The following is a 17,224-nucleotide window of genomic DNA, read 5'->3' on the forward strand; positions in this document are numbered from 1 at the left end:
CATTATAATATTTGGATATAATTACACTTTTAAAGTTCATTTTAAAAAAGAATATACCTGCCTGTGTTAAATTCACTACATGGAAAAACATAATTTATAACAAATATTTGCATAATATAATTATGTAAACAGCTGCTAAGTACAAATATATTATTGTGCTTCAAATCCTAATGCTGTGGTGGTTTAATATATACAAGAAAGGGGAAAGAGAACAGTTCTACTGCTTTATCTCAGAGTAAAAAGAGAATTATAGTTTTCCGTAGGGTTTTAAGTTTGTAAAATATGTTTTTTTGACAGCACAGTTATTCTTAACAATTTACACTTCCACTTAAAATTAAAAAATTACTTTTATTTTATTGATCTTCTAGCCATATTGATGATTTAATTGAACAAGATGTCAAAAAATAAAATCCAAAATGCAAGGTAATAAGGTACAAAATAGGGGAGAAGGAGCTGTCATCTGAAATAAGAGATATGTGCTCACTTTGGCAACACATATACTAAGATTGAAAATAAAGGATAGAACAAAGAGGAAATCAATGATTAAAAATATTCTTATCTCTAGCCCTGGCTGGCGTAGCTCAGTGGATTGAGCACGGACTGGGGACCAAAGTGTCCCAGGTTCGATTCCCAGCCAGGGTACATTCTTGGGTTGCAGACCATAACCCCCAGCAACTGCACATTGATGTTTCTCTTTCTCTCTCTCCCTCTCTGCCTCTCTCTCTCTCTCTCTCTCTCTCCCCCCTCTTCCTTCCCTCTCTAAAAATAAATAAATAAAATCTTTAAAAAAAAATATTCTTATCTCTTCTGGTCAAGATGGAGGTATAGGTAGACCTGCCTCTTTGAACAACCACAGAAAATTACAATTTACAAATTACAAATTACAATTACAACTAAATCTCAAAACAAGTAACACCCAGAACTGTCAGAAAATCAAACCGTTTGGAAGTCTGACAACCAAGGATTTAAAGAAGCTGTATTCACCCAGATGGGTAGGAGGAGCAAAGACATGGAGTCAGGACAAAGAGGTGAGGAGCTGCTGTGTGGCATGGCGAGGTGGCAGCAGCAGCAGAAGAACTAGTGGTCCCACATTCATGTGTGGTGGTAAAAATCAGAAGGGATACTTTGGGAGAGAGCAATTCCAGCCCCAGGGTTCTAGCACTGGGAAGATAAAGCCCCACAACTTGTGGCTGTAAAAACCAGTGAAAGTGGGGGCAGTGAAAGAAACTGCCATTTTTTTTTTCAGGAAAGTCCATTTAAAGGGCCTGCACAGTCTTAGAATGTCTGCAAACTCATCCATCACCACTGGGGCAACAGCTAGAAGGGTGCCAGTAGCATACTGGAAATGGGTGAAGTGACTGAAAATGGGATCAGGGCTGGACAAGCCTCCAGTAGTCAGGCAGTGGCATTATCCCCTCTCTGAGCCCTTCCTTCACACAGCCACAAAGTGGTAGCACACCCTGGCAAATATCTAAGGCTGTATCCCATACAACCTAACAGATGCACCAAGACAGGGAGTCAAAGCAGCTCTACCTGATACACAGAAACAAACACTGGGAGGCTGTCAAAGGAGACAAAGAAATATGGCCCAAATGAAAGAACAGATCAAAACTCAAGAAAAAGAACCAAATGAAATGTAGATAGCCTACCTATTAGAGGCAGAAGTCAAAACACAGGTGATCAGGATGCTCACAGAACTCATTGAGTATGGCAACAGCATAAAGGAAGAAATGACGGTTACACAAAGTGAAATAAAGAAAAATCCATGGGGAAATGACAATGAAGGAAAGGAAACTGGAGTTCAAATCAACTATTTTGTGTATAAGGAAGAAATAAGCATTCAACCAGAACAGAAAGAGAAAACAAGATTGTTTTAAAAAATGAGGATGGTATAAGAAGTCTCTGGGACACCTCTGAACATGCAAACATTTGAATCAGAGAGTTGCCAGGAGGAGAAGAAGAAAAGCAGGGAATTTCAAAAAATAGTGAAAGGAAACTTCCCTAATTTGGTGAAGGAAATTGCCATACAAGTCCAGAAAGCACAGAGAGTCCCAAACAAGCAGGTCCCAGAGAAGACCACACCAAGACACATTATAATTAAAATGCCAGAGGTTAAAGATAAAAAGAGAATCTTAAAAGCAGCAAGAGAAAAGCAGGGAGTTGTGTACAAAGGAATTCCCATGAGACTATCAGCTTATTTCTCAAAAGAAATTTTACAAGCATGAAGACACTGGCAAGAGGTATTCAATGTGATGAAAAGCAAGGATTTACAACCTATTACTCTACCCAGCAAAGTTGTCACTTAGAATGGAAGGGCAGATAAAGAATTTCCCAGAGAAGGTAAAGCTAAAAGAGTTCATTATCATCAAGCCCTTATTATATAAAATGTTAAAGGGACTTATTTAAGAAAAAGAAGATCAAAACTATGAACAGTAAAATGGCAGTAAATCCACAACTATCAGCAACTGAATCTAAAAAAAACAAACTAAGCAAACAAGCACAGCAGAAACAGAATCTCAGATATGGAGATCATATGGAGGATTATCAGTTGGAAGGGAGAAGGGGGTGAATGGAGGAAAAGGTGCAGGGATTCAAATTTGTAGGTGCAGAATAGAGGGGATGTCAAATACAGTATAGGAAATGGATTAGCCAAATAATTTATATTACCAGGTGCCTTTCCAAAATAGCAATTATCTTCCTAAAATTTTGCAGGTTGTGATGGGTTCACCCCCTAGTTAATCTGACAGGTCTCTATGGTCCAGCACCCTGTCCTGTGCCCCCCAACAATCTGGCACAGGAGGGGTTAACCTCCCTGGTGCAACAGTGTTGTAATCCCCTGGGGTGTGAGGCTGACATCCCTAACATGCCTGGTTTAATGCTTGCTCTGTCTTTTCAAATTGTGTTTCTTGCCTTTTGTTATGCCCTGTAATTTTTCTTGATAGCTGGACATGATGTATTGTAAATAGTAAAGGACAGCTGCTGTAAATAAGTCTTTAGTAGAAAGGCAATGAGGAGGTATGGTGGGGAAGGGGAAGCATTCTATTGTCCTGTGTTTAGTCTTAGTATTTTAGTAAGCCAATGCTTTTGCACTATAAAATTCACAAAGTGTTTTTCTTTTCTCTCTTCTCTTAGGTAGGATATGATGGCTAGAGTCAGCTGGAGTTGAGTTTTTCACTTTTCTCACATGGAAGGCTAAAGCCATAAGGAATTGGGTGTTTTCTGTTTCTAGGTCCCTTGGGCTATGATAATACTTCGTTAAAGTAGACTCTCCTGAAATAGCTTCCCCTGAGGGCAGGCCATATAAAGAAAAGCAAAGTGCTCTGATGTATTTCAAAATGGTTCCTTTTCCTTTCCTATGAAGGAAAACTAAGGGGATTTTTTTTTTCAACATTTACTCTAGAAATCTGGTCAGGTTCCTGGATGTAAATCTTACCATATTGTGGGGACCACAGTATGACTGGGTCCCTTTGGGATCTTTAACTCTCAGAGATGTCCACACTGAGCCTCCAGCAATTTGTCAGTGATGCTCTTTTTTATCTTACCCAGGCAGTGGTTCCAGCAGCACTTCCATGTGTGAGTCTTTACTCTGATAATTTATCACACCTGTATTCTTTTTTGTCTCTCTAACCTTATTTGTTTGGTATTCTCTCCTCTCTTATGCATCCCAAACAAGTTGTTGATTTTTCAACCCCTTCAACTTTTTATTTGTTATTAGGATGGATTGGCAAATTTGAAGGTCCTTATGTTAGGAACCAGAAAACAGAATTTTTTAAGAAAAAATTTATTGTTATTATATTACAGTTGTTCCAGTTTTTTCCCCTTTGCCCTCCTCTGCCCAGCCCACTCACCATTCCCACAGTCAATCCCCACAGCTTTGTCCATGCTCTGGGTCATTTATGCATGTTTTTTTTTCTTAGATTTTATTTATTTATTTTTAGAGAGGGAAGGGAGAGAGAAAGAGAGAGAGAGAGAGAAACATCAATGTGCATTTGCTGGGGGCCATGGCCTGCAACCTAGGCATGTACCCTGACTGGGAATAGAACCTGTGATGCCTGGTTCGCAGTCCACGCTCAATCCACTGAGCTACACCAGCCAGGGCTATGCACGTATTTTTACAACTCAATTCCCTTTCTTTCCACCATTATCACCCTCCCTTCCCTCTTATCCTTGTCAGTCTGCTCTATGTTTCCATGCCTCTGATTTTATTTTGCTCATTAGTTTATTTTGTTCATTAGATTATTTTTATATGTGAAATTATATGGTATTTGTCTTTCACCAACTGGTTTATTTCACTTAACATAATATTCTCCATTTCCATCCATACGGTTGCAAAAGCTTGGAGTTCTTTCTTTCATTCTGCTGTGTAGTATTCCATTGTGTAAATGTACCATAGCTTTTTGATCTACTCATTTACTGATTGGCACCTAGGCTGTTTCCAGCACTTGGCTATTGTAAATAGCACTGCTATGAACATAGGGGTGCTTAAGTTCTTTTGAACTGCTGATTTTGGATTCTAAGTGTATATTCCTAGCAGTGGAAATGTTGGGTCAAAAAGCAGTTCCATTTTTAATTTTTTTGAGGAAATTGCATGCTGTTTTCCACAGTGGCTGCGCCAGTCTGCATTCCCACCAACAGTGTACCAGGGTTCCCTTTTTCTCACATCATCACCAGCACTTGTTGTTTGTTGATTTATTAATGATCGCCATTCTGACAGGGGCAATATGATATCTCATTGTGGTTTAAAATTGCATCTCTCTGATGGCTGGTGATGCTGAGCATTTTTTCATATGTTTATGGGTCATCTATATGTCCTTGGAGAAGTGCCTATTCAGGTCCTTTGCTCATATTTTATTGGGTTGTCTTCTTGGTGTTGAGTTGTATGAGTTCTTTATATATTTTGGAGATTAAACCCTTGTCCAATGTATCATTGGAAAATATCTTCTCCCATACAGCCAGTTCCTTTTTCATTTTGATGATGGTGTCCTTAGCTGTGCAGAATCATTTTAGTTTGATGTAGTCCTGTTTGTTTGTTTTTTTCTGAATCTTCTATAATCTTTTAAGATAAGTATTATTTTAATATTAAGTGTGTACTTATGGTAAAAAAATTAGAAAATATGTAAGATTATGAAGATAAAAATTTATGCATAATACCACCAAAGAGAAATAACCATGAACACCTTGGTATATATCTATTTCAGATATTTTACAGGTTCATATACATCCACATTGCACAAACATCTTAAATCCTCTCCTATTTAATTATTATGTATAAAATAAACATGCTCTAATATTATTAAACAGTATTTTAAAACATTGTTTAAGGTCTATATAATATTAATTCACATAATATTCCATAATATAACTGTTTTTCACTGTTGGTCATTGAAGCTATTTAAAAATTTTACTAATATATATAATCTAAATCAAACATCTGTAACTAAAACTTTACTACTTATTGTTTTCTATAGATATTTTCCTAGAATTAAAATATTGGGTCAAGAAATTCAATGTCTAAAAATCCTTTAATGAATTTACTAAATCTTTTTTACAGAAAAGTTGTTACAATTTAGCTTTCCACCTGAAGTGTATTAGAGAGACATCTTCACCCATTAAAGGAAGAGACCACTTAGTATCTAAAATTAAAAGAAGCTGACTTTATTGCTTGCTTTTATACAGGATTGATATACTTATCAATCACAGTGTCATGGAACTGATTTTGTATATACAACTTTGAGAAGTATGGAGCTAAGGACAGAAATGAAAGGGTTAGGGATTTGCTGACTTTCAGTCTTGGGGGCATTATTACAGGAGTGATGCTATTTTCCATCCCACCAGCTAACATGTGGCACTTAAACTATTGTCTGACTTTCCAGAGGCATGCATATGATGCAAAATTGTAGGAGACTGTTCTGTGTGGTGTGGGCCCAGCTCCCACTGGGAGATGCACAGGACCCACACCCATGGATAGGTTCTCCCATGGGGAATCAGGCCTGTAATGTGCCTAGGTTGCTTTGAGTCTTGCTCTTGATAAAAAAACTCCCTCACCCTGAATTCAGGACATTTACTGCAAAGCAACTACCTAAAAAACATGCTAAACCTTCCAAGGATGAGTATAACCGGTTCAACCACTTTTGCCTTCTCATCTGCAGATATCCTTCTGTGATGTGATTAGCAGCATTGGCTTCTTTGTTTTCTGTAAAAGGTAACTACCTAAAGCAAACCTGCGCATAGTAAATGAGGACCATCATGTAATGTACCGAGAAACCCAATAAAGGCTGGTCAAGGCAAGGGCCAAGGCTTTTTGCTCCCCTTGAGAGAAAAACCATGCTGTCCTTTTTCCTCCACTGGACTCGGTAGTCTGTCTGAATGTTTCATTTCATCCATATTGACATGGACACTGTGGGCTGGTATCTGCATCATGAAGTGTCACTGGACAATGAGATGGATTTAATCCCAGTTCTGCTTTGTTACTTGGTCATGATTTAGGGTTATGGCCAAAGATCTGTCAGGTTTTTTGTAATTTTTTTTGCATTAATGAAGTTGATTTTTTCTACTATGTTTATTACTCCTTTTCTATGAGTTCTTTTCTTATTTGTTGTATCCACTTGTATAAGATAATTTTCTAATTAATTTGTATGACTGCATTTAAATTTTATGAATGATTTTGGCCAGTATACACAAAGATAACATTTCTAGTTTATCATTTGCTTTTCAGATTTTAGTGACTGCTATAAAATCTCTGTAGATATGAAATAAGCCAGGAGGTGAAAAAAAATACCATATGATCTCACCTTCAACAGGAACCTAATCAACAAAAGAAACAAGCAAAATATAACCAAAGACACTGAAATTGAGAACTGGCTGACAGTGGCCAGAGGGTAGGGGGGAGGGAATTTCAGGGGTAAAGGGGAAGGGTTTGCAAGAACATGTAAAAAGGACACATGGACAATAACAAGGGGGAGATGGAAACAGGAGGGAGGGGGGACGGTGGGGGGGTGGGCTGGGATAGGGGTAAAAAGCAGAAAACTGTACTTCAAAAACAATTAAAATAATTTAAAAAGAAAATTAAAAATAATCTCTGTAGATATACACAAAATTTCTATTTCTGTCATCACCACATCTACAGTCTTCATGATCTTACACTTGAATTATTGGCCTGGCCTTCTGGCCAGTTTTCCAACACTATTCTCCTTTTTTCTAGGTATTTCTGTTGTCATGGCTCCTCTTCCTACTACATTGCTTTTATTAAGGCAGGATTCCTCCACAAAATCCTCAATGACTCCTTATGGGCCACAACATAAAATCCTGACTTTATACAATCCTGTAATGTGTGCATCCTACTCATAATTAGCTTAACACTAATTCTAGACTCTAAACACCTTGAACAATATGTTCTCCATTAATTCATTTTTTTGAAAAGCCTTTAGTCAGTGCCTTTTTTATGCCAGTTTCCCAGGGGGTGCTAAGGCCAATAAGACCTGCAAATGTTTACCAGACAGTTTGAAAGCCCCAGAAGTAATCAGACAACTCCCATAGAATGCACTAAGAGTTGTATTAAATGAAGAGGAGGTATTGGAGAAGAAGGACATGCTTCTCACAGGTAATAATACATGACCTGAGTCCTGAAAGCCAAAGAGAATGAGCTGCAAATGTTGAAAACAGCAAGTGGGAAAAACTGGGAGCTCTCAACAGTCTGTAGAGTTAAAGCAGAAAAGGCAATGGTAAGAAGTGATGCCAGAGAGAAAATATGGCCATATTTGCACAGCCACACCAAGAACAAAAGTATACATTCCTTCAGAATCCACCTATATGCCTGGATGACAGATGATGGGAGGTGGGAGGTAGGGATCATCTTGACTAGTATAAGCCCTAGTTGCCTAATATAGACCGAAGGGTAGATGCTGGATTCACAGGCATAGGAAAGTGAAGGAAAAACAGGCTTACTGAGGTTGGGAAAAGTAGAATTCAGTTTGGGATATAGTGAGTTTGGTTGTCTAAGAGAAATACAAATTCAAAAGTTTAACTGGATTTTCTCCTCTTTGCTCTTACCCACAATGGTATCCTCTCCACTCTTCAAATCCTACCCAATCCACAGCCTAACTCTCACCCAGCAGTCATAAAAATATTTGTCTACCCAAAAGCTTAAGCGTTTGCCTAAAAAAAACTGTCACTTATCTAAATATGTGGGTTTTGTCCTCTCAAAGCTGCTCCTACCTTGTCTGGCCCCATATGTGATAGGGTTTGGCACTTAGCATAGAACATTTTTTTTAAGATTTTATTTATTTCTTTAGAGACAGGGGAAGGGCAGGAGAAAGAGAGGGAGTGAAACATCAATGTGTGGTTGCTCCTCACGAGCCCCCTATTGGGGACCTGGTCTGCAACCCAGGTATATGCCCTGACTGGCAATTGAACCAGCAACCCTTTGCTTTGCAGTCTGGCACTCAATCCACTTAGTCATGCCAGCCAGGGCAGCACAGAACATTTTTTTGCCATTTTGATTTCACTTCCACAGCAACTAGAAATGAACTATATATTGAGTGAGATAAAAGCAAGTTGGCCCTGTACACGTGGCTTGTTTGGAGCATCATCCAGTATACAGAGAGGTTGCAGGTTAGATCCCTGATCAGGATGTTTACAGAAGGCAACTGATCAATGTTTCTCTCACACATTGATGTGTTTTTCTCTGAAATCAGTAAAAACATATCCTCTGGTGAGGGCTTTAAAAAAAGAAAGTTGAAAGCTGATTTGAGGAAAGAATGTATGCTTTGGGGGAAATACGCACTTATTTTGTGAATTGTTTAGCCCAGTTACAGTGAAGGACAGCTGAAATGTGACACAGTAATCACAGGTTGTGTTGAGTTTTGTGTAAAGGGTGTTCTTGGGGCATATTGTATGTATCTTCATAGAAGGAGTTCTGGGACATGACCATTGTTGTGATTTGTTCATTAGTAAATGATTAGCTTTTTATGGTATATCAGAGAAGAACAGCTGTCTAAAGATTAATAGATAGTGAAATTCATAACTATCAGGTTCAAATAATACTGACTCCCTTCCCCCTCTGCCTTCTAACATTAGAAAGCTTTAATCTAAATTTGCTTTTCAAAAAATTATATGCAACAGTAGAGAAAGACACATAAGCTGTGCTGACATTCAGGATACAAAGCAATTGCCCAGGAGTATGTGCTATACTTGTAGCTGATTAATCATCAGTTTTGAATGCCATTTAGCTATTTCCTATATATGAAGAATAATGTCACTAATGTTTTTAATGATACTCATGTAGCAACTGTCATTGCCTTATAAAATGAAACAAACTTGAACACAGATAGCAAAGACATATAGCCTTTTCTTAAATCAAATGGCACCTTTTCAGAGACAACTTTTAGCAATAAAAAGGAACTGTGAGTAAAAAAAAATGTCCTACTCATTCAGTACAGTAAGAAAAGTACTGCCTGACTAATTTTTGTGATTCTTTGAATCATAAAAAATTAAAGATCATGCAATAAAGATCTCTGTGGGGTTAGGATTTAAAGGAGCCCAGTTCACAGTGGTATGGTTAGCAATTCTGAAATCACTAACTGTGCCTTTTAGGATTGAAGATATGAGTAAATATACTAGGAATAATAAAAAAAAAACATATTTCTGCTTGTTGGAGAAAGGAGTTAGAAATATAAAGAAGACAAAAATGAGCTCTGTTATAATGAATTAAAATTGAAATAGCAGTGTGAATGCATAATTTTAATATAGAAATATAGAAAGAAAATTATGACTAAACAGGAAGATACATGCATGTTTAGTAGCTCTTCCTACTGAGAAGTCCTAGAAGTACAGCTCCCCCTATAACAATGAGCAAACCTAGATCTTGGATATTAGTTGCCATATACTACATCCTCCTAAAAGTAGCTGGGGCCCCTTGCAGAAATGGCTGAGTGTGGAGCTATGCCAGGGAAACTACAATGTGAGCCTGGAGCATCTTGTTTTGTAAAGAAAGGAATTGTTAATAAAATATGAAAATATGTCAAAAGGACATTTAAGGCAGCTTGAAATGGCTCTCTCATAGGACAAATTTGGGATAACTTTATGAACTAAAATAAGAATTTGTAGGAGCCTATACTAATATAAATAAATCAGCAGATATATAAAAAATGGGTGAAAAAGAATAATAAAGTTAGAAAATCACTATTCTTGCAAACATTGTAGAAATTATTGATTTAACCATGAATCAATGATGGCTAAAATTTGTGAAAAACATTTCATGAAAATATTTACATACTACAAAATACTCTTCTCCAAATTAGCTATTGCTCAAAAAGCAAATACAGTAACTGTACACAAAAACTGTCAGGTAATCAAAATTAACATCACCAATAATAGGACAAGCCAACATTAGAAGCCTCCTGATGTGATACATTAGAGAGAACACAGAATCACTTCCAGTACTTCTGCCAAAAATATTGGGTTGGCCACAATGTTTGCTTAGTTTTTTTCCATAAAATATGACATATTTTTCATTTTCACCAATAACTTTTAAAATTGGATATTTTGAATATGCTGGCAATCTCTCATTATTAGCTTCTAGTGGGTAGAGACCAGGGACACTGATAAAAATCTTCCAATGAGTAAGACAGCCCCACAGCAAAGAATTATTTGGTCAAAATGTCAATACTATCAAGAAACTTTGCAAACCACCTTTGACATGTTCGATCAGTCACAGCACCTTCTTCATACACTACACAAATGCTTTTTGTGTGTGTTTCAGTTGAGTTTTTACCTTTCATAAAATAATAAAGTATAATATGCCAAAAAATGTTGCATATTTTCTTCCATCTTCAGTATTAAAATGGATGCACAAAAATTCACCAATTTTGGTAAGTTTTTAAATACTTGCTGATATGACAGCTGTCACAATGCAGTCTAACAAAATTGTTTCAGATACAGTCAAACACAGCTAAGCATGGTATACCCATCATACGCAAAAAAACTAAGTGAACTTTGATCAACCCAATATATAACCTGAATGTAACTATAGTGGAACGTTCAACAAACATAAATTGAGAGACTTTCTAAATGGATAGTATGATTATTGTTTCTTATTTGCACATATAAACTACTCATACTCAACCAAACAGTCACTGAAATAGGAACAGTGTATTCAATATTAAATTATAAAATAATGGAAGAAATAAAAATCATGATCTTACCATTATGAGCAGGGCACTCTTACCAAAACTTCTCTGACACTGGAAATATCAAGATGAACCTTATTGTTTACCGTGTGGTGTTTGAGAGAGTGATGATCATATTCTCTAACATGTCTAAATGGGAAAACATATTAATTTCTAATATCTTTACAATAGAATAAGATAATGCAGGGAAAGAAAGACAATGGTAAAGACCAAACACACATAAACATCTAAAATCTCTTCTTACAAGACATATTTCAAACTATGGATTTTAGAAATGAATGGCTCCTTAGAGATTCTGTAGTAATCCAAATACCTCTTGCAAGTCAAGAAATTGAATTCATATAGATTGACTTATCAGAGATCATCTGGCTAATTAGATCATGACCTGGATTTGAATTATGTAGTTGAACTTGTTTATTTGGAATCTCTAATCTGCCTTTTTTTCTGATTGTTTAAAAATTAAAATAAATGTTTTATATTAGAGGCTTCCCAATAATGAAGCATAGATTTAAATGTATTTAAATTCCTGGGATAGATATAACCAAGGTATGACTATGCCCTCAATATTATTCAATGTTTGCAGAATGGCTCAAGTCTTAAACCTATTCTTTCAAAGAGTTGTTTCATTAGTTTTTGAGATACGGAAAAAATCTAATACATGTTTTTGACTAGCTGATTGAATTACCTGTCCAGAATGATTATGAACTTATTCATTGTTAAGATTACTGTGAGCATTTTACATATGGATGTAACAAACTCTACTAGATTTTTAATTTATTTTCAATATATCTAAGAATGCTTCTCATATTATAAAATTAGAAGAACATTTAAATTAAACTAGAGTGATTACAGTGATAAACTAAATTTAAATTTATCATTCTTAATGAGAACTCCTGAACATTAGGTGCTCTGTTCAGGAGAGTGCTACAGTAAGTGAAAGCTGCAGGCATTTGGGAACTAACGGTCACATCATTAACCAGAGAGACCTCTCTAATGTGAAATCATGGAAAGTTAAATAAAATCCTTAGCATCATAATGAAAATTGGTTTCCTAAAGCTAAGCAATTAGTAGTGTTATCAATATGTTGACATAAACATTTTCTTGTTTTTAATTTAATCTTTATTGTATTTTTTCAATTACCATTTAGCCCCTTACAACCCCCTCCCCCCAGTAATCACCACACTGTTGCCCATGTCCATGAATCTTTTCCCTTTTTGCTCAATCCCAGTATTTTCTCTTTTTAGCTTTATTAAGGTGTATCAACAAAATTTTAAGATATTTCAGTGTACATCATGGTGATATGCTGCATATGTCTACCTTGTGAAAGGACTCAATTGATCTACCACATACTTATCTTTTTTTTAAAGAAAGTTCTATTTTCTTTAAAATTTTAATTTTATAACACAAGCATATTGACCATTATACCACTTTATATTAGATCCTCAGACTCCGTTTGTTTTTTTTTTTTATAACTGAAAGCTTGTACCTTTTTACCAAACTCTCTAACACCCTCCACCCCGCAAACCCTGGAAACCACTTTTCTATTCCTTCTTTCCAAGAGTTTGACTTTTTTTAAATACCACATATAAGTTATACCATGCAGTATTTGTCTTTCTCTGTCTGGCTTATTTAACTTAGCAAAGTGCCCTCAAGGTTGATCAGTGTCATAAATGGTAGAATTTCTTTCTTTCTCATGTCTGAATGGTACACCATTTTGTACATATGCACCCAATCTTTCTTATCCCTTCATCTATTGACACACTTAGACTGTTTCCATATCTACTTTTTAGATAGTTGCCCATTTTCCCCTTTCTTCCCCTCTGCCTAGTAACCCCTCTTCCCTCCATCAATCACCCCCACTTAGTTCATGTTCATGGGTCGTGCATATAAGTTCTTTGGCTTGTCCATTTCCTACACTATTCTTAACACACCCCTACCTATTTTGTACCTACTAATCATGCTTCTTAATCAGTCTATGTTTTCCCCCATACTTCCCCTTCCCCTTCCCAAATGATAACCTTCCATATGATCTCCACATCTGTGAATCTCTTCTTGTTCTAGTTGTTCCCTTAGTTTTTTTATATTTCTGTTTGTGCTTTTTACATTCAGTTGTTGATGATTGTAAGGTTGTTTTCATTTTAATGTTCAGAGTTTTGATCTTCTTTTTCCTAAATAAGTTCCTTTAACATGTCATAAAATAATGGCTTCGTGATGATGAACTTCTTTCATTTTACCTTGTCTGGGAAGCACTTTATCTACTCTTCCATGCTAAATGATAGCTTTGGGGATAGAGTAATCTAGGTTGTAAGTCCTTGCTTTTTATCACTTTGAATGCTTCTTGCCAGTCTCTTCTTGCTTGCAAAGTTTCTTTTGAGAAATCAGCTAATAGTCTTATGGGAATTCCTTTGTAGGCAACTCTCTGCTTTTCTCTTGCTGCTTTTAAGATTCTCTCTTTATCTGTAACCTTTGACATTTTAATTATAATGTGTCTTGGTTTGGTCCTCTTTGGGTCCAACTTGTTTGGGACTTTCTGTGCTTCCTGGACTTGTATGTCTATATCCTTAGCCAAATTAAGGAAGTTTCCTTTCATTATTTTTTGAAATAAGTTTTCAATTTTCTGTTCTTCCTCTTCTCCTTCTGGCAACCCTATGATTCAAATGTTGGCATGTTCGGAGGTGTCCCAGAAACTTCTTATACCATCCTCATTTTTTAAAAAAATCTTGTTTCCTCTTTCTGTTCTGGTTGAATGCTTATTTCTTCCTTATACACCAAATAGTTGACTTTAACCCCAGCCTCTTTCCTTCACTGTTGTTTCCCTGTGGATTTTTCTTTATTTCACTTTGTGTAACCTTCACTTCATCCTTTATGTTGTTGCCATATGCAATGAATTCTCTGAGCATCCCCATCACCAGTGTTTTGAACTCTGCTTCTAATAGGTTGGCTATCTCCATTTCCTTTAGGTTTCCCCCTCCCCCTGGAATTTTGCTCTGTTCTTTCATTTGGGCCATATTTCTTTATCTCCTCAATTTGGCAGCCTCCCTGTGTTTGTTTCTGTGTATCAGGTAGAGCTGCTTTGACTCCCTGTCTTGGCACACCTGTTAAATTGTATGGGATAGAGCTTTAGTTATTTGCCATTGTAGGGCAATGAGCTTCACTGCTTTGTGGTGATGTATGTGGGGGAGGGGTCAGAGAGGGGATAATGCTGTTGCTTGGCTTTTGGAGGCCTGCCCATCACTGACTCCATTTCCCATGTATGACTGGTGCCCCTCTAGCTGTGGCCCTGATGGTGGTTCCCCGAGTGGGTGGGTTTGCATACATTCTGGGACCATGGGAGCTCTTTAAACAGATTCTCCTGAGAGACTGGTAGTTTCTTCTGCCACTCAGACCCCACTGTTTTTTACAGCAAGGTATGAGGTTTTAGTTCCCAGTACTGAACACTGGGCTGCACAGTCCTGCCTGTGGCTGGATTGTTCACTCCCTAGGTGTCCTTGCTGGTTTTTATCTGCCACATGTGAATATGGGACTAACTCATTCCACTGGTTGCTGCCACCACTGCTTCATCACCTCCACCTCACTGCCACCACACTGCATCCTTTCTGTCCCAGCTTTGCAGCTCTACCTCTCCTACCCATCTAGATGAATATTTCTTCTTTAAATCCTTCAGTGTCATATTTCCATATAGTTCAATTTTCTGGCAGCTTTGGTCATTTTTTTGTCTTGAGGTTAGTTGTGATTCTTCTTATGGTTGTGTATGGAGACAAAGCATGTCTACTGATGCCTCCACTTTGGTTGGAAGTCCTCGAGTAGGCTTTTGATAGTATTCAATCTGTTTAATGCACAGTGAAGAGTCTGGGATGGATTTGATTGGTTAATAAGGTTCATTCCCTCAGTTGCATGTTTCCCAGTACCTGTTTCCATATCTTGACTATTGTGAATAATACTGCAATCAATGATCATGGGAATACAGATATCTCCTCATGACACTGATTTAATTTCCTTTGGATATATACACAGAAGTGAGATGGCTAGATAATGTAGTGGTTCTACCTTTAATTTTTAGAGAAACCTTCATATTGTTTTCCATAGTGGCTGCATCAATTTTACATTTCCACCAAAAGTGTCCTAGGGTTCCTTTTTTTCCATATCCTTGCCAATTCTTATTATTTCATGTCTTTTTGATGATAGCCATCCTAATGGTATGAGATGATATTTCATTGTGGTTTTGATTTGCCTTTCCCTTATATTCAGGAACGTGGAACATCTTTTTAACAATCTGTTAACCATTTGTAAGTACTCTGAAAAAAAATGCCTATTTAGTTCGTCTGCCCATTTTTAAATAATTATTTGCTATTTATTAAATTGTTTGCAGACTTTACATATATTGGATATTAACCTTTTATCAGATACATGATATGCATTTATATATCATCATTACCAAATATTTTTCCATTCTATAGGTTGATTTTTCATATTGCTGATGGTTTCCTTTGCTGTACAAAAAGTCTTAATTTCACATATTCCTACTTGCTTATTTTTAGTTTTGTTGCCATAGCTTTTGGTGTCAAATTAAAAAAATATGTATTGCCAAGGAAATCTAATCTAAGAGCTTACCCTCTAAGTTTTTATCTAGGAATATTATGGTTTCAAATCTTATATTCAAGTTTTTAATCCATTTTGAATTGATATTTGTATATGGTGTAATATAGGGGTCCAGTTTCATTCTTTTGCATGTGACCATCCATTTTACCAAACCCAATTATTTAATGAGAGACTATCCTCTCCCAAGTGTATATTTTGACTCCTTTACCATAATTAACTGGCCATATATGTGTGGGTTTACTTCTGGGTGACATATTTCTGTTCCATTGATTTATGTGTCTGTTTTATGCCAGAACAAACTCTTTTAATTGCTATAGCATTGTAAAATAATTTAAAATCAGGGATTATCATAATGCTTCCAGCATTTTTTTCTCAAGATTGTTTTGGATATTCAGGGATTTCTGTATTTTCATACAAGTTTTAGAACTGTTTGTTCTTTCTGTAAAAAATTCCACTGGAATTTTGAAAAGAAATTGTATTGAATCTGTAAGTTGCTTTCTGATGTATGGCATTTGAACAATGTTTATTCTTCCAATCCATGAGCACAAATATATTTTTATTCATTTGTGTTTTCTTGAATCTCTTTTATCAGTGGCATACTGATAAAACTACACACAGTTTTCAGTGTGTAGTTTTTTCCCTCCTTAAATTTATTCCTAGATATTTTATTCTTTGAGACTGAGACTGTAAATGAGATTATTTCTTTAATGTCTCTTTCTGATAATTTGTTACTAATGTGTAGAAACAAATCTGATTTTTGTATATCAATTTTATATCCTGCACTTAATTTATTGACTAGTTCTAACAGTTTTCAATGAAATGTTCAGAGTGTTCTTTATACAATACCATGTCATCTGCAAATAGAGACTGTTTTGTACCTCCTTTTTCATTTGGATGTCTTTTGTCTCTTTTTCTTGCTTAGTTGCACTGGTTAGGGTTTCTAATACTGTTTTGAATAAAAATAGCAAGAGTGGGCATCTTTGTTCATAATCTTGGAGGAAAAGTTTTCAATTTTTTACCATTGAGTATGTTAGTTGTAGGCTCATATATGGCATTTATTATGCAGAGGTATGTTGAAAGATTTTATCTATTATACTGTATGTTAAATTTTGTCTAATGCTTTTTCTGCACTTATTGAAATAATCATATAATTTTATTCTTTATTTTGTTACTGTGATGTATCACATTGGTTGATTTGGAGATATTGAACCATCCTTGCATTCTTAGAATAAATCACACTTGATTATAATGAATAATCCTTTGAATATATTATAGAATTTGGTTTGCTGAGGATTTTGCATCTTTGTTTGTTAGGGATATTAGTCTATAATTTTCTTATAGTGCCTTGTCAGGTATTGGCATGAGGCTAAGTGTGACCATGTAAATAAGTTTGAAAGCATTTTCTCCTCTTTCATAATTTGTAATATTTGAGAAGGATT

The sequence above is a fragment of the Phyllostomus discolor genome, chromosome 2, assembly GCF_004126475.2.
Source record: "Phyllostomus discolor isolate MPI-MPIP mPhyDis1 chromosome 2, mPhyDis1.pri.v3, whole genome shotgun sequence".
NCBI lineage: Eukaryota > Metazoa > Chordata > Mammalia > Chiroptera > Phyllostomidae > Phyllostomus > Phyllostomus discolor.